The 27975-nt window shown below is 43.4% G+C and overlaps 1 protein-coding gene across 2 annotated transcripts in view; it reads right to left on the bottom strand.

Annotated features, from left to right (window-relative positions):
* The window catches only part of SLC1A7 (solute carrier family 1 member 7), a 632908-nt gene that overhangs the window by 441981 nt on the left and 162952 nt on the right, over window positions 1-27975 (bottom strand). The window lies entirely within an intron of this gene.

Here is a 27975-nt window from a genome sequence, read left to right as displayed (position 1 = left end):
ACATTGGGTAATTACTTCAGGAACGGTATCTATGTGAAAGGCCAGACTGATCGGCTTTGCCAATTCTTGTTTGACTGTTGCAGCATTTCATGGTTAAGCCTTCATAACTTTAGTTCCTTGAAACATAGCAAGTAAAATTTGCATCCTTTTTCCCACAAGTTGAAGATGTTAAATTGGAGATGTAGTGTATTATGTGTCATGTGGATTTTGTTCTAGACTCCAGTGAAGCCAACAGTGAGACAGGGAAGGCTGTCAGCTGAGGAGCTATGTAGACGGTTTAATATATATGTTGTGATCATGGATCTCTACACAATAAAGTAATGCACTGCTACTGCGTATATTGTGGATCCTTCATGGAACAGTAGGGCAGTGTACCACTGATACAGACTCATTTGTATGAGTGGGCACTTTAAATTATCATGGGAACCAGCATTAGGGCACAAAATGGCATTGCAAGGGGGGGTCAAACAGTGGTGTAAATTGCAAAAAAGTGTGACTTCTGAGAAGTTAGGGATATTTTCAGTGCCAGATAGTTGCAAACAGGGAAAAATAGCAGGGTTTCTCACTTAACAATAATTCGAGGGAGCTCAGGAATAACTGAATATAACAACAAGAAGCACTAGACCCTTACAGATAGAAGCTGCTGGACTATGTGACTTCAATATGATCACCATGGACTGGATAAAGTAGGTTTTATCTTAGTTGGTCATACATTATGCAGAAGGTAGAAAAAGAAAATCTTTCTTCCTTACACAGTTTTGGCCGAATAATGTCTTTGAGTAATTGGGTTGTTGGCTGACGGGAGTGAAACCCTACTCAAGCAACAGCCACAAACCTTGTCAACCACTAGAAGTCATTAAATTAACCTGTATTTAGTCTTCTGGTAGCTTGGCACAAAAGCAGTCAGGCTTAACTTAGAGGCAGTGTGTAAAGTATTTATGCAGTACTTAAACATTAATAAAGTAAAAACATAACAAAAGAAAAATCCCACACTAGTTTAGAAAAATAAAGTACTTTAAAAAAAAATATTTACCACCAAAATGACAAAAGTTTTAAAATGATAAATAGCACATAAAAGATCAAAACGTCAACTGTGAAAATGTAGTTGCACAAGATAGAGGCAAAGTCGATAGTCATGACCGACAGCAATGGAGTGCAGTTAGTATATACAAAGTGGAGTTGGCCCGGTTTCCACTTACCTTTGGCCTTAGAAGAATTTGTGATGAAATGTCTGAGAATTTAAAGTTCAGCTGGGCAAGGCAGCCGGTTGTGTCCGAGGAGGGGGAGTTGTCATCGGGGAGCCACTGTACAAAGTCACTCTGAAGATTTCTAGATTTGAATTTAGTGTCTTTTATGGAAGTCGAGAATATCCAGAAGAACGAAGCTGCAGGCTGTAGTGGACGAGGGCTCCATAAGTCTGAATACCCCTTCTGTGAGGAGCTGCTGAACAGGATTTGCAGCTGCGGTGAATAAAGTAGTAGGAGCTGTCCCTGAAGTCAGGCCAACAGGTGATGCACTTTGGGCGGATCGGCAAGCAGGTAGACTCCAGTCTCCTCTGAGGTCGCAGAAAACTTTTTTTTGTCAGAAATCTGTTGGATTTGGTCTATCTGAGCACCTTTAGCACCACTTCCAAGGGTCCATAACTGGGGGAGAGGGGAGGGTCAGGAGTCACTCCGGTTGGGTCCAGGTGGCATTCAAAATGGTTGGAGCCTTTTCTGGCCCTGGGGCTCTGGTCAGGAGGCCAGCCACCTAGCCCTTGAAGTTACTCTGGATGTCTTGGGTTCAAACTGAAAAGCAGGTCTCAATCAGCAGGGCAGTCCTCTGAGGGCACAAGACAGGCTTCAGGCAGCATGGCAGTCCCGCTGTTGCAGCAGGGCAATCATTTGAAGTACAGAGCAGGCAACAGGGCACCCCACTGAGAGTTCTTCTGCAGGTCCAGAAGTGAACTGAAGCGTGGATCTGAGAGCCTTATTTTTATACCTGGTGCCACCTGTGAGGTAGAAGAAACTTCTGGAGATTTCTCCCTACAGAAGCTTCCAAGTCTGTCTGCTGGCACAATAGGCTAATGTGAAGTTCTCTGTATGTGAGCTGAGACAGTGTCTTTGAAATGCAAATGCTGTGCACAGCTCTGCCCCACTATTCTGCCTTGGATGGGCCATTTTGCCAATATCCAGTCTCTCTATTGTGTGGCTGTCTGGTGCGGAATACACAAAGGCAAACTGCCAAGTCATGTAACAAGCAAGCAGGCTGCAGGTACCATATTGTTATGGCAAGAAAATACCAATATTCTAAAAGTGCCATTTTCAGAATTGTGACCTAAAATCCAACTTTACCAATATATAGGAATTTAAATTAAAATCTTTTAGGCACAAAACATGATATTTCTACCTGTTCCCAAGGAAAGGTTATCACTTATTAAATGTGATAAGGTGACCCAATGTTATCCTGTTGGGAGAGGTAAACCTCACAGTTGTCAAAAAACGAATTTGCAAGTTTTTTATTACCAGGACATGTAAATCTTGAAGGGCTGTTTATAGCCTATCTTACGGGTGACTTATATCTATTAGATGGGTAGTTTTAAGCTTGACAACATGTTTATTTTTCCCAGTCAAATTGGTAGTTTTAACTGCATACAGGCTGTAATGGCTGGCCTGAAACATGTTTTTAGAGGCTAACTAAGTAGGTGGAACAATAAGTGTAGCAGGCCCACTAGTAGCATTTAATTTACCAGTCCTAGGTATATGGTATACCACCTTACTAAGGATTTATAAGTAAATTAAATATGCCAATTAGGTGTAATCCAATGTTATCATGTTTTAGGGAGTGAGTACAAGCACTTTAGCACTGGTCAAGCAGTGGTAAAGTGCTCAGAGTCCTAAGGCTAGCAAAAGCGCCTTGAGCAAAAATAGGAGGAGAGTAGCCAAAAAGCTTTGGAGAAGACCACCCTAAGGCAGACAGGTATAGCAATGTCCGATAGTGATGACAGTGAGACCTGCACTTCAGCTATGAGTTCCAAAAGGGGTACGGCTGGTGCTAGCCAAAAGAAATCCAGAGAGAAGAAAACTGAGGCATAGTACTATTGAAATAAGTAGATGCAAGCAGCACAATATAACGTTAGTTAAATGATGTTATATATTTAACCTTTGCTGACAAATGTTATCCTTTCTATTTAAATACACTTGTTCGTTGTACTGTTACTATGCTGCATCCTCAGTATGTCCTCAGTTGTAAATTGAGTTTATGCTTTGCAAGTAAATTCACAATGGCAACTGTTTTTATAAATGTTTCTTTCCCATTTTATTTTGAAAACGCATAAATGTGCATTTATATGCTAAACAGACTGAATACAGTCACTCAACATCCTGGCACTGAAAGCATCCAATGGCTGTACTTTGAGTTGACCCAAAAAGTGGAATAGCTTTCACATAAAAACCAATAGTTGAAATGAGCTGATCCACTGGCCACTGTATACAGGCTTTCATTTGGGCCGCACCAATAACTGATTGACACTTCAAAAAAATTACAGCAAAAGAAGGCTGACACAAAGCCCCTTTAATTATGTATTATTACTCTGGCCCTCATGTATAATTTTTTTGAGATTACATTAGGCTGAAAATACAACTAAAGCTCCCTCTATGCCTGACTTAAAAACAGCACACTGTATAATGTCCAAATTTCCTATTGTCACTGCTATCCACTATAGCTCTGGGATGTTAGAACATTTCCCAGTGTCCTACAAACTAATCTTAATAGGTGATGTTTCCAGAGATTCTGTTCCCTAAAGATTCATACTCCCTTCTGAGTTGGCCTATGGCCAAGAATGTCACAGTGCCAGAAAAAGGCTACTTATGTCTTCCTTTTGCGAGGAAAACAAAACCTGTCCCTGTCTTCGAGACACAGGAGTTCTTAACTCTGTGTAACACCTAATCCGGGATTCACACCTGGCAGACTGATGAGATTTTGTGAGCTAATCCTCTTCTTAGTGTGGAGCCAGGGCATTTGCTGCTATTGTTCTGGCAGTTCTCTTAACAGAAGCAAAATAAAGCGGCCATCTGACTACGGAAATGCTCCTGTTTTTTGAGGGGGGGATTTGGAGGGTCCGTAAGGTCAGTTCAGATATAAGGATTGTCAACTTTGTGTTTGTAATTTTTATTTCCAGACATGATAAACCCATCATTATCAAGCATTTGAAAAAGCAAATAGGTCTGGCTTCATCTTCCAGCCTTTTAGCAATTCTTGTTTTGTTTTGTTGTGGCTTTTGCAAAACTTTATTGTTTGTGAAGCTTACATGGAGTTTGTCAATCTTAACAAAATATTGACTAAAGGCAATAATGTTTTTTGTCTCAAAAAAGTACACATTATCATAGTACTCCCTGGGCCTAAAGGGAACTACTTTGTGTGTGGATGTACTCCTTGTGAATGGTCAGCATGCCGTAACTCATAGTGAAGTCAGCCAATGGATTAAGTGGGGTGACGTGTTGCCCCTTGATGCATGCTCGAGTGGGTTGGAGATTACTCCATTTTTCTGATCTCGTTTTTGCTGGTAATAAAACTCTGTGCACCTTCCCCCTGCTAACCAGTGCTAAAGTGCATGTGCTCTCTCCTAAACATGGAAATATTGGTTCATCCCCAACTGGCATATTTACTTATAAGTCCCTAGTAAAGTGGAACCTCTTGGACCCAGGGCCTACAAATTAAATGCTACTAGAGGGCATGCAGCACTGATTTTGACACCCACTTAAGTAGTCCCTTTAACTATGTCTAATGCCTGTCATTGCAGAGCCTGTTTGCACAGTTTAAAACACTGCCATTTCGACCTGGCAAAACAACTCTTTTGCCACGCCAAAACCTTCCCTTTTTACACATATACGTCACCCCTAAGGTATGTCCTGTACAACCCACAGGGCAGGGTACAATGTATTTAAAAGGCAGGACATTTATGTTTAAGTTTTACATGTCTTGGCAGTAAAAAACTCCCAAAGTCGTTTTTCACTATTGCAAGGCTTATCTCTCCCATACAATAACACTGGGATTACCTTATTACATTTTATAAGCATAATTTCCACTTGTGAAGTGATAAGACCTCCAAGTCTGGTGTCTCTGGATTCACAATTTAAAATCACAACTTATGGTGAAGGCAGATTTTAAATTGCAGTTCTGAAAATGGCACTTTTAGAAAGTTGGCGTTTTCTTACATTAGCCATTTTGAGCCTGCTACCTGTCTCTGTTCAGCTTGGGGTGGGTGACAGATGAACTTTGTGTATTTCCCCTAGGCAGCCACACACAAAGGAAGATTAGGTTTGACCTGATGGGCCATCCTGGGTGGATGGGAGGGAGGAGGTGGACCCAGCCTCAGGTGGATCCAGCCTCATTAACACCTGAATGGGCTGTGTTCTGTCCCCAGACAAAGGGCTGCATAACCCTCTGTAGTGAGTCTGGAGCCAGGGCAGGAAGGGAGGACCTCTGTGCACTTCAAAACCCTGTCTTTAATGTCTCTTCACCCTTCAAAGGCCCAACTGGGTGTAAGTACTGGACCTCTGACACCATGGCTTCAGTACACTTCTGGACATATGACCACTCTGCCAGGAAGAAGATTTGCAGTGTTGCTGAAAGGACTGCCACTGTACTGGACTACTGTTTGCTAGACTCTTGTCTTGCTCTGTTGCCTGCTGTTCTCTCTTGCCTGGTTGAGAGGGACTGGACCTTCATCACTTGAACCCAGAGTGACTTGAAAAGCTTGCTGGCTGGCCTCCTGAGCTGAAGTCTGAGGGACATAAAAGACCTTCAACTTACCTGCTTCTGGACTCTGTAATCTGTGAGTCTGTCCTGCCAAGTGGTGCCACCCCAGTCCTGGACCCTTGGGAGTGATACCTAAGGTGCTTGCTTCAGCAAAAGCCATGCATCCTCTGTTGAACTGGCACATCAGCACCGTTGCGTGGAGCAGAACCAGCGCATCGCCCATGTTGCATTGATCAGAACCAGCGCATCACTCCTGTTGCGTGGATTGGAACCAGTGCATCATTCCTGTTGCGGGACCAGAACCGGCACATCACCTCTACTGCATAGATTGACTCCGATGCATCGCCTTCAGAATCGCCACTGAACAAGGTCTCCCCATCTCCAGAGATGGCATCCTCGATGACAAATCTCTGCATCGCAGCTCTTTGCTCATTGAAACCGATGCTGCACAGATCAGGGTCGGCGTATCATCAGCACTGCGTGGAACAATACAGACGCATCGCTTTGGTGGTGGCCCCCATCTTTGATGTCGATGCAGCCAGGAGAAAGGTACTTGTGTTCAGCGGACCTCACTGGGTCCCCGTAGCCATCGCAGTTGGCCTAAACATTTGAGTTTGTCCTGGTCCAACACTACCAGATATCCCAAGTAAGCGCTTATTACTTCTAAGCTCTCTTTTACAGTTTACTCATTAAAAAATCATATCTCAGGTTCCACATATTGGATTTCTGTTGTTTGGGTCTTGTTTTACTTATTAAATGAAGTCCTATTTTTCTAACCTTGCGTGGTATCTTTTTGTATGGTGTTTTCACTGTTTTACTGTTTGAAGTGTTGCACAAATACTTTACAGACTGCTTATAAGTTAAGCCTGAATGCTCTGTGCCACGCTACCAGAGGCTGAGCATAGGTTAATTTAGGGTTTGCCTGACCCTTACCCTGACTAGGATTGTGGTTGCTGCTTGACTAAGGTTCACACCCCAGACAACCAACAACCCAGTTTCTAACAATGTCTTACACATAATTTTAGTAAAATCAAATGTTCTTGGCTAAGACAGATCTAAAACGACCAATACTTGTGCCATTGACTGCCAGCCTTTTGCTTTTGAGAAAGAAAAATGCAAAGAAAGAAGGAAAGGAAGAAAAAGATAAGAAGGAAAGCAGTAAAGAAGGAAGGCAAGAAAGAATGAAAGAAAGAAGTAAATAAAGAAAGAAAGATAAAGAAAAGAAAGACGGAAAAAAGCAGAAACAAGGAAAGAAAAAGGAAGGAAAAAAGTGAAAGGAAAGAAAGTAGGCAAGAAGGAGAGAAAGTAGGCAAAAAAAAGACCAAAAAGAAAGAAGGCAGAAAGAATGCCAGGAAGAAAGAAACAAAGACAGAAGGAAGTCAATAAATTAACTATTGAGGAAGGCAAGAAAGAACTAAAGAAGAAAGGCAAGAAAGGAGAATAGGAAGACAGAAAAAAGAAGGAAAGAAAAAAGAAAGAAGGATAGAAAGACAGATCCTTGCGAAAGAGCAAAATGCAGTCACTCAAATTGAAGCTATTCAGTGTATAAAGTGGGATGATCACCTGCCCCATGCTATATGCTGTAGTGGGCAGAAGCAAAATGTGAATGACATATCAATAGACCAATGAATGAAAAAGCTGACTGACAGCATCTTAAAATAAGTATATTGTACATATATATATTTTTTAAATCAAAAGGTCTTGGCTAACACCAGACCTAAAAATGTGCGTTCCACTAGCCACTTAAATATAGACCCTGCTTGAGTGACCACCCTACAGGTTATTGATGCTTGAAATGTATATTTAATTTCTGCTGATAAGTACAAGGCATACGAGGTTAACTTTACCCCAGAACTTCATTACTTGAATCCATTCTTTGCTGTGCATGATGACAATTTACTTGTTTTGTACACTGCTATCCAAGGTGACCTTCGTCTATTTCGTCCACAGTGACCCTCCACCCACATTCTTTCAACCCAAAATAACCTTTACCTATTTTATTTAGAAGGGTGTTGTCTGTTTTTGTTCCTGTGTGGCAAGTGTATGCATGTCATATGTGATGACCACCAAGGTGCGGTTATCATACTATCAGAACTAGCACTTAGCAGTGTGATGGATGAAGACGTGGGAGAGACAGGCAATCAGATTTTGGTTTTCAGTAAACTAGCAGTTTCAATCAGCTCTGCAGGCCTCTTTACTGTATTTCTTCTGGTCATAGTCCGCTATGCTGACTACTGCACAGAGTAGTTCATGCTGAGATTTACAGGATGTGTTTATGGACCTGAGACAGAGGTGAGAAGAAAAGATTGTCAGGAGATCTGCTGGTGTGGACTTTTGTTACATTCACACCATATGTGATTGTTACTATGAAGGGTCAGTGGTGTTCTCCTTTAAGGTTTTAAGAGACTTTGAGCTGTGCCTTGGTTCTTGAAGGCCTTGTTGAAAAGGTAGAACTTTTCTGGTCCATGGGCCAATCTTGAGGAGCTCTCTAATACAAGAAATCTGAGACTAGCAAAGGGATGCCATTTAGGGAAACAACAGCCTGGAGTAAGGAGATGATCTAAAGGATGTTTTTCTCTGTCCTGTGTGCTTTGTTGATTTTGTGAATCGATAGTGAATAGCGTTACAGGGTTCCACTTGCTCTAATGCAATATGGCCGCACTCGTGCTCTGTGTAAGCTGCGCGCGTCTGACATTGTGCCTGCCTAACACCTAACGTTTATGTACCACTGTCTTCACTCCTAACAACCCTTCTCTGCAGGACATTTGCATACACTTACTGAAACTGATTACCATTTAAAATTGTATTTCTATTGAAATATCCAGCATTAAGCCCTATTTACTAGCCTAAAACACCGATTGCTACTCAACTCCACATTGCTCAATATGTACACCATGGAACACTGAAGAGACAAAAGGGTGACATGATACAAAACATCAAAAGGAATCATTAAAACTGAATGTATACCATCACATTGGATCCCCCTTCCCCCGAGTGCCATTCATAGGGACACAATCTATTCCATTCCTGGGTACCATCATCAGTCCAAGCTTTCGCTTTTGATGCACCAGGCTAAGAGTCATAGGGGCTCAGAGCAGCTGATGGTTCAAGGGCACCTTGCTCAAATGTTGAAGCTTTCTTGGTTAATTTATTTGACTGAAGTCTCTGCCATGGGAAGTCTGGGACTTGGTCGCTAATCAGCATCTTAGTCTAAGCATAAAAGGACAGACAAGACGGCCCTTATTTACAAATGGCATGCAGGGATTGCTTACCTGTGAGAAAGTAGGTTGTTGGTTGAGGAGAGTGTGAGCCCTTCTCAAGCAACGACCACATGCCTTGTCACTAAAAAGTAAAAAGTCACTAAATTAGCCTGTGCTTAACCTTCTGGTAGCTTGGCACAAAAGCAGTTAGTCTTAACTAAGAGGCAATGTGTAAAGTATGTATGCAGCACTTTAAACAGTAATAAAGTGAGAACACAACACAAGAAAAGTTCCAAATCAATTTAGTAAAATAGAATGAAATCAGTAGACCCAGAGATATGGAATTTCAAAGATTCATGATAAGTATAGCACCTAAAAGCACAAAGTGCCAACTGTGGTTACCTGGTCTCCCCGGACTGGGACAAAGTCACAAGTTCAGGCTGGCTACGATGGAGTGCAGCCAGATACAGTGGCCTGGTTAGGCCTGCTGTGAATTGTACCTTATGTCCTTGATGAGAGCCATTGCGTCGCGCAGTGTCAGTTCCGAGAAACTATGAGAGGTCCTCCATGCTGGGTCGTACCTTTATTCACCATTACTTCGGGTGAAGTGGTGCCAATGGCTCCCGCTCAGTTCTGAGAGAGGTGCGATTAGAGCACTTGAGTCATTACATATACGAGAGAAGGGGGAAATGTTCGTAGAGGGGAGGAGGTTTCTGAGGGAGCGGAGTCCCTATCTGCTCTTACACAATTTTATTTTTTTAGATTGCGACACTCCTTGCGTGCACTGTTGGGTGAGGAAACGTTGGAACCCCTCAAACTTCCCGCTCTGTCTATATTGATTCGCTCCACCACACAAATCAAATTAATCTCTCGCCTCTACACCTCAGCGCAAGAGTCTTTCCATACGGCGTACTCTAAAGCAAGGTTAGATTGGCAATCTGAGTTAGGCTTTCCGATCACGCACAAAATTTGGAAGTATTGCTGTGAGGTAGCACATAAGATTTCTCTTAATGGTAGGCATAGATTGGCCCATTTCAAATTTCTTAACAGAGTGCACTATACACCATCGCGTCTATTTAGATATGGGTTACGGGACACAGACAGATGCAACAGATGTAGCATGGTAGGGGCTGACTTCCTCCATGTTGCCTGGCTTTGCCCAACTATAGAGCAGTTTTGGAGACTAATATTTCACGCACTTACTGATATCACCGGAGTATCGATTGAACCTGACCCCTTGCTGGCATTGCTGGGATATACTAAGCCACTTCGGATGGGAATACGCAAGTTGGTGGCTATGGGTCTATTATTGGCCAAGCGACTAATTGCCATCCGTTGGATGCGGGGCCCCGCACTCACTATATCAGAATGGGACAGTGATATGCTGTATTGTAATACCCAATCAGATGCATACAATGAATTATTGCCGCCTAGCAATAGTCCGAAGAGCTTTTGGGGGCTGTACACGCAATATAATCCAGCCCGTCAGTGCACAACAGATGATCAGGACTGATAGGCTTTCACTAGTAATCAGTTAATGAGGGCACTAGACCATTCTATTTTGCTTTGGTGTGCGGTGAGTGTTGTATAGCTAATGTGCAGAGCTTAAGTCCATTAAGTATTGTTTGTCTATAGTTGAGAGAGCAATCGTTGCAGCATTTTGTTCTTCCGCACAATGATCCCTTCTGATGGGATTGCGCTATGTTCTATGGATGCTGTTCTTTCTTCCAGGGTACACTGTGTGGACATTGCGATTATACTTCCTTTTGGATCTTATGAGAATGTTGTTGATCATGCCCGGATGCTGTTATGCTCTAAATTCACCATGTATTTTTTTCTTCCTACTCACCTGATTCTGTCAATATGGGATATTGGTTTTCTCATTTTTTGTTTGTAAAAAATTCAATAAACAAATAACATTTTTTTTAAACTATGAGAGGTCCTGCATCGAGTTGCTTTGCGCAGCATCGGTCCGAGGAGCGAAGAGGGGTCATGTGTTGAATTGCATCACGCAGCATCGGTTCTGATGAGGTGCTGCAAGGGCAGCGATGTGAGGTTGTGTGTCGAGTTACGTTCTGCTGTGTCCATTCTGATGGGGAGCTACGAGGGCTGCGATGTAAAGCCCTGCATCGAGTTACGTCACTCTGCATTGATTCTGATGAGGAGCTGTAAGGGCTGCGATGCGAGATCCTGTGTTGAGTTGCGTCACGCTATGTTGGTTCTGATAAGGACCACAATTGGGCTCTCACAGCACCTTTATCCAGACTACCAAGGGTCCAGGGCTGGGGGGCACCACTTGGTGTGTCAGGACTCACGGAAGGCATAGTCCTGGTTCAAGGGTGTTGGAGCTTGGTGTGTCACTGTAGGTCAGGCCGCAGGACAACAGAGCAGTCCGTCTTGCAGCAGAGCACCAGGGCAGTAGACCAGTCCTTCTTGCAGCAGAGCAGAAGGGCAGCAGAGCAGTCCTACTTCTGAGTTTTCTACAGGTCCAGAAGTGATCTGAAGCATGGGTCTCAGTGGCCTATTTTTGTACCTGGTGCCCCCTTTGAAGTGGGAGAAACCTCTGGAGGCTGCCCCCCACAGTGCCTTTGAAGTACAAGTGGGTTGTGTGAAGCTAAGCCCCCCACCCCATTCTGCCTGAGATGGCCCATCCAGGTAACACCCAGTGCCTCTATTGTGTGGCTGTCTGTAAGGAATATATAAAGGCCAACTAGTCATAGTCATTTGACCCAGGAACAGGCTGCAGGCACCAACTGGTTAAGATGGGAAAATGCCAACTTTATAAAAGTAAAAACAACAATTGATGGACAGAATGCAGAACAATGTCATACATTCACCCCAGTTCAGAGATCTTGGACTAAATCCATTGTTTGTTTGCTCACCATGCTATTCCAGTTTGGACCCAGCCATATGCAAATCAGTTTTGACCCTGTGCTCAGTGGGAACAGTCCAGCCTGAACTGCCAGGCCGGGTCCTCCCTGGACTGGAAACAAGCATCCTAGGACCGGTTTCGGGCTTTCAGCCCTCATCAGCCAGGATAGCTTGACTCCAGTGGCATGGAGAGCACGGGACCCACATCTGGGAATACCTGTCCCAGTCGGGGTGACAAATGCAAAAAGAACAATTGATGGACAGAATGCAGAACAATGTCATACATTCACCCCAGTATAGAGATCTGGGCCTAAATCTATCGTTTTTTTGCTCATCATGTAAAAAGAACAATTGATGGACAGAATGCATAGCACTTTTCACCCTAAGTGGGATGGGTATGCCCAGACGTGGGCCCTTGCTCACTGTGCCACTGGATTCAAGCTAGCCTGGCTGTTGACAAGTAATACCCAGAAACCGGTCCCAGGATGCTTGTTTTCGGTCCAGGGAGGATCTGGCTTGGCAGTTCGGTCTGGACTGTTCCCATGAGGCACATTGTGAGGACTGATTTGCATATGGCTGGGTCTAAACTCGGGTGGCATGGTGAGCAAAAGAACGATGGATTTAACCCAGATCTTTTGACTGGGGTCAATGTATGATTTATTCAGCATTCCGTCCATCATGTGTTTGCGTAGAACTTTATAAAAGTGGCATTTTCAGAATTGTGACTTAAAATCTGACTTTACCATTCAATAGGATTTTAAATTACAATTCCTAAGACACCAAACATGACATTTCAACCTGCTCCCAATCAAAAGTTGTGTTGCGGCAACAAACGATGTACGTAATGCTGAATAAATTGAACATGCTCCACCAGTCAAGCAATCTGGATTAAATCCATTGTTCTTTTGCTCACTACGCCACCTGAGTTTGGATCCAGCCATATGCAAATCAGCCTTGGCCCTGCTCCTCATGGGAACGGGCAGCACAAACTGCCCAGCTGGGTCCCCCCTGGACCAGAAACAAGCATCCTGAAACCGATTTGGGGGTATATCACCCCTCATCAGCCAGGCTAGCTTGATTCCAGTGGCACAGCGAGCAAGAGACCCATGTCTGGACATACCCATCCCACTTAGGGAGAAAAGTGCTGTAGCAACAAATGATGGACAGAACACTAAATAAATCAAGCATTCTCCCCCAGTCAAGAGATCTGGGTTAAATCCATTGTTCTTTTGTTTACTACTCCACCCCAGTTTGGACCCACTCATATGCAAATCACTTTTTGCCCTGCTCCTCATGGGAACAGTCCAGCATCTACTGCGAAGCCGGGTCCTCACTAGACCGAAAACAAGCATCCTGTAATTGGTTTCGGGGTATATCACCCCTCATCAGCCAGGCTAGATTGAATCCAGTGGCGCAACAAGCAAGGGACCCACGTCTGGGCATATCCATTCCACTAAGGGTGAAAAGTGCTGCGGCAACAAATGATGGACAGAATGCTGAATAAATCAAACATTCTCCCCCCCACTCAAGAGGTCTGGGTTAAATCCATTGTTGACTACGGCACCCCAGTTTATACCCAGCCATATGCAAATCAGTCTTGGCCCTGCTCTTCATGTGAACGGGCCAGCACGAACTGCCCAGTCGGGTCCCCCATGGACCAGAAACATGCATCCTGAATCCGATTTCAGGGTATATCACTCCTCATCAGCTAGGCTAGCTTGAATCCAGTGGCACAGCGAGCAAGAGACCCACATCTGGGCAGACCCATCCCACCTAGGGCAAAAAGTGCTGTGGCAACAAATGATGGACAGAATACTGAATAAATCAAACATTCTCCCCCAGTCAAGAGATCTGGCTTAAATCCATCGTTCTTTTGCTCACCACCCCACCCCAGTTTGGACTCAGCCATTTGCAAATCAGTTTTGGCTCTGCTCCTCATGGGAACAGTACAGCCTGAACTGCGAAGCCGGTCCTCCCTGGACTGGAAACAAGCATCCTGGAACCGGTTTCGGGGTATATCACCCCTCATCAGCCAGGCAAGCTTGAATTCAGTGGTGCAGCAAGTAAGGGACCCACATGTGGGCATATCCATTCCACTTAGGGTGAAAAGTGCTGCGGCAACAAATGATGGAAGGAATGCTGAATAAATCAAACATTCTCCCCCAGTCAAGAGATCTGGGTTAAATCCATCGTTCACTTTGGCACCCCAGTTTATACCCAGCCATATGCAAACCAGTCTTGGCCCTGCTCCTCATGGGAACAGTCCAGCCTGATCTGCCAAGCCGGGTCCTCCCTGGACCGGAAACAAGCATCCTGGAACCGGTTTCAGGTATATCACCCCTCATCATCCAGGCTAGCTTGAATCCAGTGGCACAGCGAGCAAGGGACCCACTTCTGAGCATACCCATCCCACTTAGGGCAAAAAGTGCTGCGGCAACAAATGATGGACGAATGCTAAATAAATGAAATATTAGCACTTATAAAATGTAATAAGGTACCCCAATATTATCCTATGGGAGAGGTAGACCTCACAATAGTAAAAAAAAATAATTGTGAGTTTTTCACGACCAAGCTATGTAAAACCTAAAATTACATAGCCTATGTTTTTAATTACAATGCACCCTGCGCTACGGGCTGTTTAGGGCCTACCTTAAGGGTGGCTTATATGTACTAAAAAGGGAGTTTTAGTCCTGGCAAAGGGATTGTATTGGAAAGTCAAATTGATAATTTAAAAATGCCAACTGGCTGCAATGAAAGGCTTGAGACATGGTTTAGGGAGCTACTAGTAAAGCGGGTGGCACAATAAGTGCTGTAAGCCCACCAGTACTATTTCATTTACAAGCCCTTTGTATATGGTGTACCACTTTACTATGAACTTATGAGTACATTAAATAGATAAATCGGATGTAAGCCAATTTTGACATGTTTTAGGGAGTGAGCACAAGCACTTTAGCACTGGTTAGAAGAGGTAAAATGCACAGACTCTTAAGGCCAACAAAAGCAGCTTCAGAAAAATAGGAGGGGAAAAGGAAAAATGTTTAAGGGTTACCAAGCAAAGGGTACCAAGTCTAACATTACGAAAAATAATAGAAAATGCTACACCCATGAATGCACAGGTGGCAGTGTACTACGAGATTAGAGGCAGTTTTAGATTTCTGGATTTTATCACACAGTAAATTGAGATTTCTCTCTTGATGATAGCTCTGTTCTTTTATGTACTAGGAACAGAATCGCTACGTCTTAGAGTTTAACAAGTGCCTTACTCTCAATTCACACTACTGTGTACTTTATTTTGGCATCCATTCCTGTTCTATTTGCTGTGTTTTGAAAACAAAGTATATTGTCTTTCTTCTTGGCATTTGTGTTTTTTTCTCTCAAAATGGTATTCTTAATAATCGAATATATATGTAGTTGTTGTAATAAAATACATATTCCCTATGTGCACACCTCATTTACTTCATTCATTTAAGTTTATACTAGTCCTATTCCAGTTATAAAGATGGCCTGCACAACACGTAGCAATTCAATACAATTGATTTGTCGTGGTCTAGAGATCTCTGTAGATGCTTGAAGATTGATCTATACATCAAAACTATAACGCACCATTTCCCTTGAGACTCAATTGTGAGGGAGTTGAATTACATCCAGATCCCTTTGGGGGTATCTGGCTGCCCCATAAGTGTTTACTATGCCAAGAGCCTGGACATACTTGACTTGAAAAGAAAAAAAGCAAGAAAGATAGAAGACACTAAAGGCTGCCATTCTCATTCAAAGTTTAACAACTCCTCTCTTCAAAGAACACTTGCCCTAACACAATTGCCACCTGTTACCTGCCTCTCTGGAACAATTATTATCTTTCTTGCAGGGCTTCACCCACTGTTCAACAATGTGTGTCTACGTAGGCAGCGTAGTGTTATAAACAAACCCTTGCATGCATACATACATACAAACATACATATATGCATATATGTATAAAAAACCATGCAAACAAAACAAACATGAACTAGAATACAGATGGGACACACCTTAAAGCTAATGTCATAAAAGAAAATATTACACAAGCTAGACTTTAACTGTTTATGAGATCACAAATAATATGTGTGTAGTTTTAGCCCATTGAAGAAAGCAAACAATGATGGGTGGAAAGCTTGAACTGCTACCAGCCACTTGTAATTATTTGGGGGCCACATCCCAGGCCATCTTTTTTTGCCCACCATGCCACCTCTGACAGGAACTCCTGCACACCGACCACAAACCATTACTAAAAATCCTGTCACCAAGTGGAACAGGGAAAGGGTCAGCTAGGCTGGCTCGCTTAGCCTCCAAGTTACAGGAATATAATTTTAACATTGAGTTCATTTCAGGCTGGCGCAATTTCCAAGCTGATTGTATGTCGCGTCTGCCCTTAGCCTGGGAAGAAGTAGACAAAAGTCGTGTGTCTAAGAGTGAGAGAGAAGGAGCCATCTCCAGTGTTGATGATGTGGTTCAGTGGAGTCGTGGTGTAGTCAGTAAGGAGGAATGGGCGGATGCCATGTCTCAAGATGAGGACCTGAAAGGAGTTCTCAACCTCATTTTGAAAGGCAGACGTAGGGAGAGCACTTTGCCCATCAGCGTTAGAGTTTGAAAGATTGAGAGGGACCCCTTGAAGACCAAGGGAGATAGGGTACTTAACCCAAATACAAAAAGGATATTCCCTTGATCCACCAATTTATAGAGCATAAAGTATTATGTCAAAGAGAAAGTTTTCTTAGGGAAATAAATTTTATCTTTATTTTATAAAAACATATTCATCTTAGTCGATCATACAAATTCATTTACATATCATGAACATCAAAATGGTTAAAAACCTCCTAAAATACAATACAGTTGAATTACAATCACATAAAAATATATAACACCATTACGACCAGCGTAATGTGGAGACAAAACACAAATTGTAAGATTCAAATATTCCTCTTTACGAGTGCACATCAGATTCAATTTTTAGAGATACAGTACATTATACATTGACAAATTAGATTGAGCTCCGATCCGGAAATAAGCAGGACGACGATAATACAGCGAAACAACCAGACTCGCTGATGAAAGAAAAGTTTTTTTTTTAAATACTCGGCAACGCAGGAATCCCGAAAACTACCATAGATTGGGCTGCGACCCGGAAATTAACGGGAAAATTATAAACCAGCAAGTAACCAGACTCGCTGATGCAAGAAGAACAAATTTTAAAAATACCTCGCAGTGCAGAAAGCCGAATAACATAACCATAGAAAGAGGCTCTTCGAAACGAGCAAGCCCGCATTCACAACGACAAGAAAAAACTAAATATACCACTCTAACTCACGAAGAGGGTGATAGAAGAAGAATGTGGTTTTTCTGAAACTTAAAAAGGAATAAGGAACACAGAAAGATACCCCACCACAAAGGAAAAGTATTGAAGTGAGAGACAAAAGTATGTGGTCTTGATAAAGATGGCATTATCATTCTGAAACCATCGAAACGCGTCGACGCTGTGGATAGCGCAATCAGAGAACCAATACAGATTACGTATATACAGATTTGTCAATGTATAATGTACTGTATCTCTAAAAATTGAATCTGATGTGCACTCGTAAAGAGGAATATTTGAATCTTACAATTTGTGTTTTGTCTCCACGTTACGCTGGTCGTAATGGTGTTATATATTTTTATGTGATTGTAATTCAACTGTATTGTATTTTAGGAGGTTTGTAACCATTTTGATGTTCATGATATGTAAATGAATTTGTATGATCGACTAAGATGAATATGTTTTTATAAAATAAAGATAAAATTTATTTCCCTAAGAAAACTTTCTCTTTGACATAATACTTTATGCTCTATAAATTGGTGGATCAAGGGAATATCCTTTTTGTATTTCCATCAGCGTTAGACCCTTCAATGCTGTCATTGACGAATTATCCACTGTCGCTGGACATGTTATCATGCGCAGTGATAAGATAATTCCCCTGTTTGGCATTCGCAAAAGACTCTTCAACTTAGCCCACGAAGGACACTTAGGCCAGACTATTACTAAAAAATGCTTGAGGAATGAACTCTGGTGGCCATGTATGGACAATGAAGTGGTCGATTGGGTTGAGAGATGCAGTGAATGTTGTGAGTGTGAGAAGAGACTGAAGGTTGGACCACAATCTGTCCCGAGTTCGATCCATGATCCCGGGGTGGTTTGGCATAGCATTTGCCTTGATTTTATTGGACCTATGCCAGGTGTTCACCACAGTAAGAGATTTGGCATGGTCATAATGGATGTCCACTCTAGATGACTTATTGTGTATCTGCTTCCTGAAATACCTCTAGAATTACCATTAGAGTACTGCTCACCATTTTCAAAGAGGAAGGTTTTCCCACTGTCCTTATTATGGACAACGGCACCCAATTACCTTCAAATGAAATGTGGAAGTTTCTTCGTGAGTGTGGTATTAGACATTCACTCACCACATTGTACAACCCTCAATTCAATGGGATCGTAGAAAGAGCCAACCGTATGGTTAAAGGAGCCATAAGTCTGGCTCTCACCAATAATCTTGACATTGATGAAACCTTAAACGAATTAGTGTGGGCCTACCGCACCACTGAGAATTTCACCACCGGGGTAGTTCCCTTCATTGCCATGCGAGGTAGAAAACCATCTTCTAAATTTGTACCTCCGTGGGTCAGAGAGTTGGTAGAAGGCAAGAATGTGAGTGGAAGTGGTAAGAGTACTACCATGCATGCATCCTCACTCGGACACACCCAAGAGAAGACTTCGGTTAACATTCAAGTGGGTGACTGGGTCAAAGTGAGATCCGGTCGTTGGGTCAAAGGTCTATGCAAGTTTTGTGGTCCTTTCAAAGTTCAGGAGGTGCATCCTTTCTATGTTGTATTGGCCAATGGAGAAAAATGGAACTTACGGAGAGTAGCTAAGTATCGCTCACGAGACCAATCTCCTAATGCCATTGTCAGAAGGAATTCATGTTCAGGTTACATGTTGGCTCATGATCATCAATTACTCAACAGTACTCGCTCCGGTGCTGAGACGAGAGTGCCAGGTCCCGGTGGTGACAATTTGAGTACTAGCCAAAGGTCCAATACAGAAGATACGGAGTCTCATGGTCCTCAAGACACTCTACCATGTCAGAGACCCTTGTGGGTCAGGAGACTTCCCCAACATTTGCATGATTTCATGGTGGGGTGATTGCCACCTGTATTATCTCTTTCTCTTGTTGTCAGTGAGGTGGTTGCGTTGTTTTGCTCACTGCCCCCTGCCTTGCTTCCTTGTCTCCCTGCCCCGGCCCTTCCCTCGCTCTCCCCTTCCCCCTTTTTCAGTCAATTAATTTGCTCTACCTGCGTGTAGAGGAAAGGGGGGTATGTTATGATCTTGCTGTTACCATGACCACATTCCTCGCGCCACGGTGGAATGTTGAGAATTCTAATGTTCTAATGGGTTGACGGTGCGCTCGCGTCCTGTCAGTTGAGCGGCTGCTGGCTGAAGGATGCAGTGCGCTGATGCTGTGTGTGTCGTGACCAATAAACCTTTGGAACCGACTTCCTGTCTCCGTGTCATGTTGTGATTACAACAAACAGGCTGTATGCAAATGACTTGGTCTTGCTCTGTATTCCCTTTCTGCGGGGTCCTGGCCTGGCAGTTTGGGTTGGAGCAGGACCAAAGCTCGTTTGCATATGGTTTCTTTCTGAACAGGCTTTTTTGTACAAAATATTATGGACTAAATATTCCTTGGTTTCATGTAATTTCTCCTTGCTAAAACAAAGAGAGACTGGACATCTACAACAAATTTGCCCTCCAAAGATGGTAAAGAGAGATGGAGTCATCACTTTAAGTTTAACAGATGCCATATCGTTTACGTCCACTTTGAATTGAGTGCGCTCTATCTCAAAGCCTTTCTTGGTACTTTAAATTATTTATTTATTTATTGTTTTTCTGTGTTGTGCAAATACATATTATTCCCCTTTAGATAATCTTGGGAAATTTGCATAATGTTATGCATGTGGAAACTCTGTAAAACAAAATGCAGTGGAAGGGAGTTTGCACACTCATAGGCTGGGCAAAATATTGCATGAGTCAGTGTGGCTAAAACACATATATTGTCACTTCAAGCACAAACGTTTTTTCATATATTGCATATATTGTACTGGAAAAATGGCTATCCTTTGATGCACTACTTTAGTCCAAATAGGCATTCACAACACTAGGGCCCGGGTAAGTTACACTTTTTGAGTACGTTTATCCTTTGTAGTTAGTTCACTTCTTCGGTATTCATAAGCTTTGAGTATAAATTTACTACAAAATCATAAGTTACATCCTTGGTCCCCCAGACTCATGTTGGCTTACTCTTGCGAGGGTGGGTGTCATCCCTCCCTTAATCCCTCCCTGATCCTCCTTAAACCCCTCTTGCTGCTCCCTAATCCCAACCCCTTTAGTAGTGAATCTGCCACTTTCCGCACCCACTACCGTGTGTCCCTCCTACATTTGCTAGTCAAATCTATACTTACAGATGCAGGGATTTTGCAGTCTGGGTGGAGAACTCTGTGTGTATTAGTATGGGCAAAACTTACACTTTGTCGAAGTTTTTGTAGCACTAAAAATTTACTACAAAGTGCAGTTTGTAAATCAGGCTCAAAATATCTAACTATTGATCCCAAAGAAAGCTCACCATTAAGATTTCGTGTTGTCTGAAGTGGGGTTGTACTTCATTCACAAATCTTACAGCAGCACAATCCTTTATGGAACTCCCCTCACGTCCACTGACATTATGTACACCACTGGGCAGTATAATAGCACTTCTTAACAGTGAGTATTGCATTGTATTGTATTGCAACATTTATATAGTGCTACCATCCCTATGTGGAACACAGAAGCACTTGCCTACATGTGCCACATCCTACTTTGAACAGGGTGTATGGCAAGAAGGGTGTAGTCTTTGATTTGATCTGAAGTTGGGAGTATTTCCATGTCATATATGATGACAGCTGTAGTGCAATTATTATGTTATGGAACAAAGCACTGTTCAACCACTGTGATAGTGGAAGAAGTGGAAGGTATAGGCAGGCAGTTTATGGTTTGCATTAAGAGGCATCTTTGAGTAGCTCTGCAGGTCCCTTTATGGTATTTCTTATGATCAAAGTCTACCTAACTGGTTATTCCTCTAGGTTGTCCTTTCTGAGATACTTTGCTTAGGGTTTATACTCTAGATCAGGCATAGGTTGGAGGGAGAAATGGTGGCGAGATCTGCTGGGATGGACTTTTTAATATCATCCTATATCTGAATGCAATTGTGAGATATCGAGAAGCAGTATGTAGCTTGGTAGGACCTGCAGTGGTGGACTAAATTAAAATCCTCCATTGGGCAGCAGTATGTGGCAGATTTCTTCAGTTATTCAATGCCTGTTCAGTTGGTGATGGGTGGTTTATTGTTGCGGGTTGGCACAGTTCTAGGTGATGGCCATGACTAGTAGCAAGTTTTGTCTCATGTAAGTGTAAGAGTGTCAAGCAGTACAAATGAATTATTATGTAGGTTGTATGAATTACAATTCACTGCTCAACCGCTGAGTGTTATGGTATTAGTATTAGTGTGGGCCATGTGGATTATAAATTGTATTGTATTTAGATAGCACTTACCACCCCCGTCGAGGCATTGAAGCACTTTACATTTGGCTACAATCTGCTCCCAAACCCAAGGTTATTGGTTTTGTCAGTGGTTATTGTTTATTATTGGGATTACTCTTGCGCTCCTAAGTAAGCCATTCCATGCATTTACCCCAGTTTCTATGGGATAGATTACATAAATAGTGGTTAGGTGTGAACTTTAGTGGAGTGGGGTATGTGAATTCATGCAAATGGGTGGTGACATCCACCACCTATCCAAAAGTAGATTACATCTTAGCTTGTTCCACTCAATTTCCACACATTCAGAGCTGTAGATTACCGAGGTTTGAGTAAAATACCCTACCTTGTAGTTGAGGCAGCATATCTTCATGAAGAGCTGTGTAGGTGCTTGGGGTCACAGTTTTGAGTACCAAGCCATGCTGTTCCAATCTCAAATCAGGGCCACCAGAATCAACTGTGCTCAGTCCTACCTGATTTTCTTCAGAATCTGCTGAATTAGCAGCAGATGTGCAAATGCATATAGGAGGCCTGAATCCCAACAAAGACCGAATGTGTCCCTTAAAGATCCTTAAGGAACAAATTCTAGTATGTAAAAGGTGTAATATTCTGTGTGTAATATTCTGTGTTTTACAAGTTACCAAAAAGATGTATAGGTTGAAGGTACCATGTGCCACCCCCAGGTGCAGATGCATTCATGATCTGCAAGAGGATGACTACTGATCTCACCAGTCCTGATGCTGAGGGACCCTGCAGTGTGACTCACTGTTTAGGAGACCTTGTGGAGGCAGGGGTCAGGCAAGCCCAGCAGCCTTTTTTTAAAAATTTCCCTGCCTATCCTTACTCCTACCCCTCCGATGGGGACAAATTCCTCTTCGCCCTGGGTTGTGGAGTAGGTGTATTCCAATGCACCAGCAAACTTGTTAATGATGCTGCCCAGTTTTCACTTCCAAACTGCCTCATTATTATGCTTGTAAAGCCTCTAGTAATGCCACACACATATAAGGAAGGATCTAAGAGGGATTCCCTAGCTCTTCCCATGTCCCTTCATGGACCGTGCGGATGGGCAGAACTAAGGACTGAGGGTAGTTATTACTTTTTTCTGTTGGTGGGAGAGAGGGAGGTGGGAGATATGAAGGAGCTGGGGGGGGGGCAGCCCAGTTCATCCTTCCCTCCCTCCAACCACCCAAACCAATCCACTAACAGTGGGAATTGGAAGGGAGGGACTAGGATTGCTTCTAGTCCCTCCCTTTCATTCCCCACATTCTTCTTCACATCAAGACAGCTCCAAGTGCTTCTCTGTCAAAGTGCTGCTGGTCAGATTTGTTTTAGCCACATAAAGAATCCAAATCAAAACAGCACCTCGCTGCTTCCTGGAAAGAAACTGCGGATATGAGCAGTTCCTGGCTCCTGACTGGTACTCAGATGCACACATATCTGAGCATCAGTGAAGAGCCTGGATCTTTCCTAGAATCAGAAAAAATCCAAACAGCACCTGGCTACACAGTGCCCAGTTCTTTGTTGATGCTTGTTTCCGGTCCAGGGAAGACCTGGCTTGGCAGTTCAGGCTAGACTGTTCCCTTGAGGCACAGGGTCAAGACTAATTTGCATATGGCTGCATCTGAACTGGGATGGCGAAGTGAGCTAAAGAAGGATGATGGATTCAACCCAGATCTGTGACTGGGGGTGAGTGTCTGAAAAGTATCAGCGCTCCGTCCATCATCTCCTTGTGTTTGCTTAGTTCTTTGTTAGGGCACAGACACACACATGCCTGCATGCCAGCAAGGAGCCCAGATGTTTTTTAGATTTTGTCTTACCCTCAGAAAAAATCCAAACAGTATCCAGCTCTTTGCTGTGGCTAAGACACACATATTTGAGACAGCGTGGAGCTCAGCCACTGTTTGGAGTTTTTCTCAACTTAAGGAGAAATCCAAACAGTGCCCGGCTCCTTGCTGGGACACAAGAACACATGTCTCAGCATAGGGTCATCCAGCACCTAGGAAAACCAACCAAGCCCAAACCATCAGCACCTGAATTGGGACCAACGTCAGAACCACTGGTTCTTCTTGCCCTACGCACTGCTGCCCTGCAGAGCTCCCCTGTGCTGTCAACCATGGTCGCCGCTTGCTGCACTGCTGCCAAACTTCACAACATGGAAGGAGTGTTCACATGCACCTCCTTCAAGTTCTCATGCAGTCTCCTACACCCTAAACCCACCACTCCTGCACCAGCAGCACCCCACTCATTCACACTCGCACAAACCAGCCTCCTGCTCAGGCTCACACAGACCAAACTCCACTGACACAACACGCCACACTCACATCCATTCTCCTCAGCACCTGCTTGCTCACCCAACAGATCACAGAGATATGGGACCTGTTCGTCTTCACGGAAAACACAGGACAGCACTACAGACATACCCACCGGTTTGAAGATTGACAGGCAGGACTGTCAGCACAAGTCTGGAGGTGGTGTCACCATAATATTCAAAGATACCTTCAGCTGTCCACCTACACGGACACCCCCACGAGCTACATGGAACACCTCACGTTCAAGATATTCTTCACAGTCAACTTCTCCATGGGTGAAACCCTGATATACAGACCACCAGGACCCTGCACCAGTTTCGACAGTGACATCATAGAGTTTGTCGCACCCCGCATCTTCAATGACAGGTCCTTCATTCTCCTTTAAGACCTTAACTTTCACTTAGAAGATTGCACCGACTCAAACTCCACAGCCATCTAAAAAATCTCAGAAACCTTGGCCTCACCCAATGCGTTACTGAACCCACCCACACCACCAGACATCTATTGGACATTATTTTCTCCTCAGTCAGCAACATCGTAGTCGACAAGCCAGCAACTATGACCTGGACAGACCACGCCCTCATCAGTTTCAGCATACCCATCCTGTACCACCACAGAGCTACCACTATCAAAAACTCCCACCGCAGCTGGAAAGCAATTGAGTACTGAACCCTCTTGGTGCACTGGTCCGAGCACACCAGCAACTTGCAGAAATCCACCATGAACTTCAACAGCTGGATCACTGCATGTGATGACACATTGGCTCCCCTCAAGTGCAACCCAATGGCAAGAGCCATCATGAGACTCCAACTGGTGGACGGGTAAACTTGGACCCACACCCAGCACCCACACCAGGAACCTCTCGATAATCATCATCAGCAAACTGGTCACCGCGGCACAAGTCAATGCTGTCACTGCATGCTGCTTCCACACCCTGAAGATGCTGAGGAACATCTTCGAGGAGCAGCTTCAAAATGGCGCCCAAGCAACACTAGAAAAACTCTCACACATGCCCTAGAACCAGCAAGTTGGACTATGGGAACACCCTCTATGGCAGGATCACAAAGTAACTCACTGAAAGACTACAAACCATCCAGAACTTGAAGCTAGATTCATCCTCAACCTCCAACACAGAACTCATGTCACACGACACCTTATTGAGCACCACTGGCTCCTGATACACAAACATAATTATTTCAGGCTCTTCACACACACATCCAAGGCCCTACACAACGTATGCCCCACCTACCTGAACAACAGCACCTCCTTTCACCAACCACATAGACACCTCCGCTATATAGAACTCCTACTCACACACATCCCACCTATACACAACCAGATTGGTTCTCATACATCGGTCCTAAAGCATGAAGCAGCTGCTAACTCCACATCAGAGCTTGCTCCTCTCTTCTTGAATTCTAAAGGCAGCAGAAGACCTGGCTTTTCAGTTAACCAACACCCACCATAGGCAGGGCAAGGAACACACACCCGCTGAGCACCAGGACACCCTTGTGGGTGATAGTGGGTGATAGTGGCCTTTACAATTACACACCACATAGCAAAACATAGCATTCTGAACGAAAAACCTACCAAGGAGCTGCATGTGGCAAACGTAAGTAGCTCCTGTTTCTACCATTGAAAATCCTACTGCGATTCTTACCCTTTCGTGACTCTCAGCACCGCCATATTCCTGTGTTTAATGTCTTCATCCAGTCCGCTTTCTGTTACTCAGACTGCCCTTATAAATGATCCCCAGGGCAGTGTGTAACTGACTGTAAACACACTCCCACGACCTGTGCATCAGAGGCATGGTCAATGACACCCAGGGAAGCTGGGCCCCTCACTGGGCCGCCCGCACTCCAGACATAGGGTAACATACAAAGTACACATTTTATTTTGAAATGAATAACGTGTTTCATTTACAACAGTTTCAGAGATCGAACAAAGCTGTTCCATTGTCTCGTTTTCCAAAACTTGCTTTGCTTATTGTAAGAGTAAATCTTAGGCAATTTGAAGCCATTTTACAAAAACATGCGGTTGTGGAATTCTGAATTAAATTGTGCTTCGGGAAGGTGTTCGTTAAGTGTTTATTCTCCCTCTTAAACATTTCTCTGGGTGTTTGCATGAATCCTACATTCCCAGAACTATGGCACTGAGCGTATTTCAGCTTTAGGCTGGATTATGTGTGAAATACATTTACAATCACACACACCTCTAGGTGTTTGAAGGCACATAATGCAGTGCTTTTAAAAGTACACACCGTTTACTACCTAAAACAATTGCAGAACAGAAATAGCACATCTGCAGTTTGGTTCCAGTTTATGAGCATATAAAACGTGCATGTAATAAACCGAGACACGTGCGAATGAAGACTCGTGTGGCTTTTAGGAAAAAAAATGAGAACGTCCATGATTTCACACTTTGCTTTTGCAGGAGTTCAGCACTTATTGTTTTATGTCCTACCTTTATAGAACACGACGGGGCTCATTAAGAGTGTCATGCAAGTTCCCATGTGTCCTTGAACTGGGATTAGCACAACCCTCAGAATAACCTGCACTGTACTTAAAACGTAAACTCGTTGGCTGCGAAGGATAAATAAAAACTTATACAAAGAACGCCAACAGGAAAAGATATTGGACCATAGAAAAAACGTGCCAATCCAGTCTCCAGGTTATCTATTCTATGACTTTGAAATTTATTATCTTGTGTTCTCAGATCCGGGACCAAAATCAATAAAATATTTAGACTTTTTGACTTGTGGCTGTCCAGTGCTATCCTGATACAATGCCCTGAGATATGCAGTGGAAGAAGTATAATTCACCAGATAACTAACTTTTTTCTAATTTTCTACAAAAAAAAGGCAATTAAGAGGAAGCAAAGGGTAACTTTATGCCTCTCTGTCTTGCTGTAAAAGAAACACGTTAGTAGGCAAAACAAACAGGCATATGCATAGAATGAAACATCAATAGCCGTATTTTTATGCATCTTTGTTTAATAATCAAAAGATGTGTAAAAAATGAGGGTAAAAGAACAGCACACGATCAATACAGATGCAAAGCTTCTTTTCCTGAAATGGCAGAACCTCATTGGCACTTGGGTTGGCCCAGCGGTGGCTGGACTAACCCATATAGCGAGCCCAACCCGGCTGGTGCAGTTATTGGTAGAAACTGATCTTTCCCACAAGGCGGGAACATCTTCTGCAAAAACAAACAACAACAGATGCTCTTCCGTACCATGGCATGCTGGTGGGCATTTTGTTGCCCCAAAATAAATCCCCATAGCAGATGGTGGCTTTTGGTAAATAAAAAAGCTAAGGGCCTGATTTAGATCTCGGTGGAAGGGTGACCGATATCCCGTCCTCCGAAATATAAAACTCATTATATCCTATGGGCTTTTTATTTCGGCAGACGGGATATCCATCGCTGTTGTGACTGAGTAACCCGTCCGCTAACATCTAAATCAGGCCCTAAGCCCATAACAAGATATAACATCTCCTCCAACGTGTTTGCATCATGGGCATTGATTCCCCAGGTGCCAGGGGTAGCGGAAGTTACATCATATACCCTTTGACCTAAAAGACATCACAGGAAGTGACATCTTAGGACCCTTTTCCAGTGAGGCACATCATAAAGATGGAGCTTTTATCCCATTAACAAAATGTGGTAATGCCACATTAAAAAAAAGAAGAATCAACAACCAGTGTCACGTCGGTCCCCAGCCAACCATGAAGCAATAGGACCTGGGCAACCGGGAGACCATTGCACCATTCAGGTCAGTGGATACCACTTCCTTTGTGGAAAGGAGGAAGAAGTTTTGCAGAGGAAGTGACTTGCAGGCAGGCCTGCACAAGGACATTATAATTACAGACATTCTTCCTCAGATTTAGAGGAACCAATACCACCAAGGAATGCTAAGTTAGGACTAGCTTTGTAATACTTATTAACATCCAGCTGCTGTTTATGGGCGAACGCAGTACCACTGGCAAAGAAAATGGCTGCAGCAGACATCAATGTGGCATATATTAAAAGTATGAACTACTGAGGCTTACTTGTATGGAAACAGAAAGCATGGAAATGCCCACATGACATATACATGTTGAAACTTGCAGTACATACAATTATAGCCAGTTTTTCTCTACACGTCTATGAAAAACCAGAATCAGGAGAAATAGAACTGATTCTAAATATGACAACATAATTACTGCATTACCATGCTACGC

Source organism: Triturus cristatus, chromosome 4_2, assembly GCF_964204655.1.
Source record: "Triturus cristatus chromosome 4_2, aTriCri1.1, whole genome shotgun sequence".
NCBI lineage: Eukaryota > Metazoa > Chordata > Amphibia > Caudata > Salamandridae > Triturus > Triturus cristatus.
Note: the sequence above shows the minus strand (reverse complement) of the source record. Positions and strands in the feature narration are given on the sequence as shown.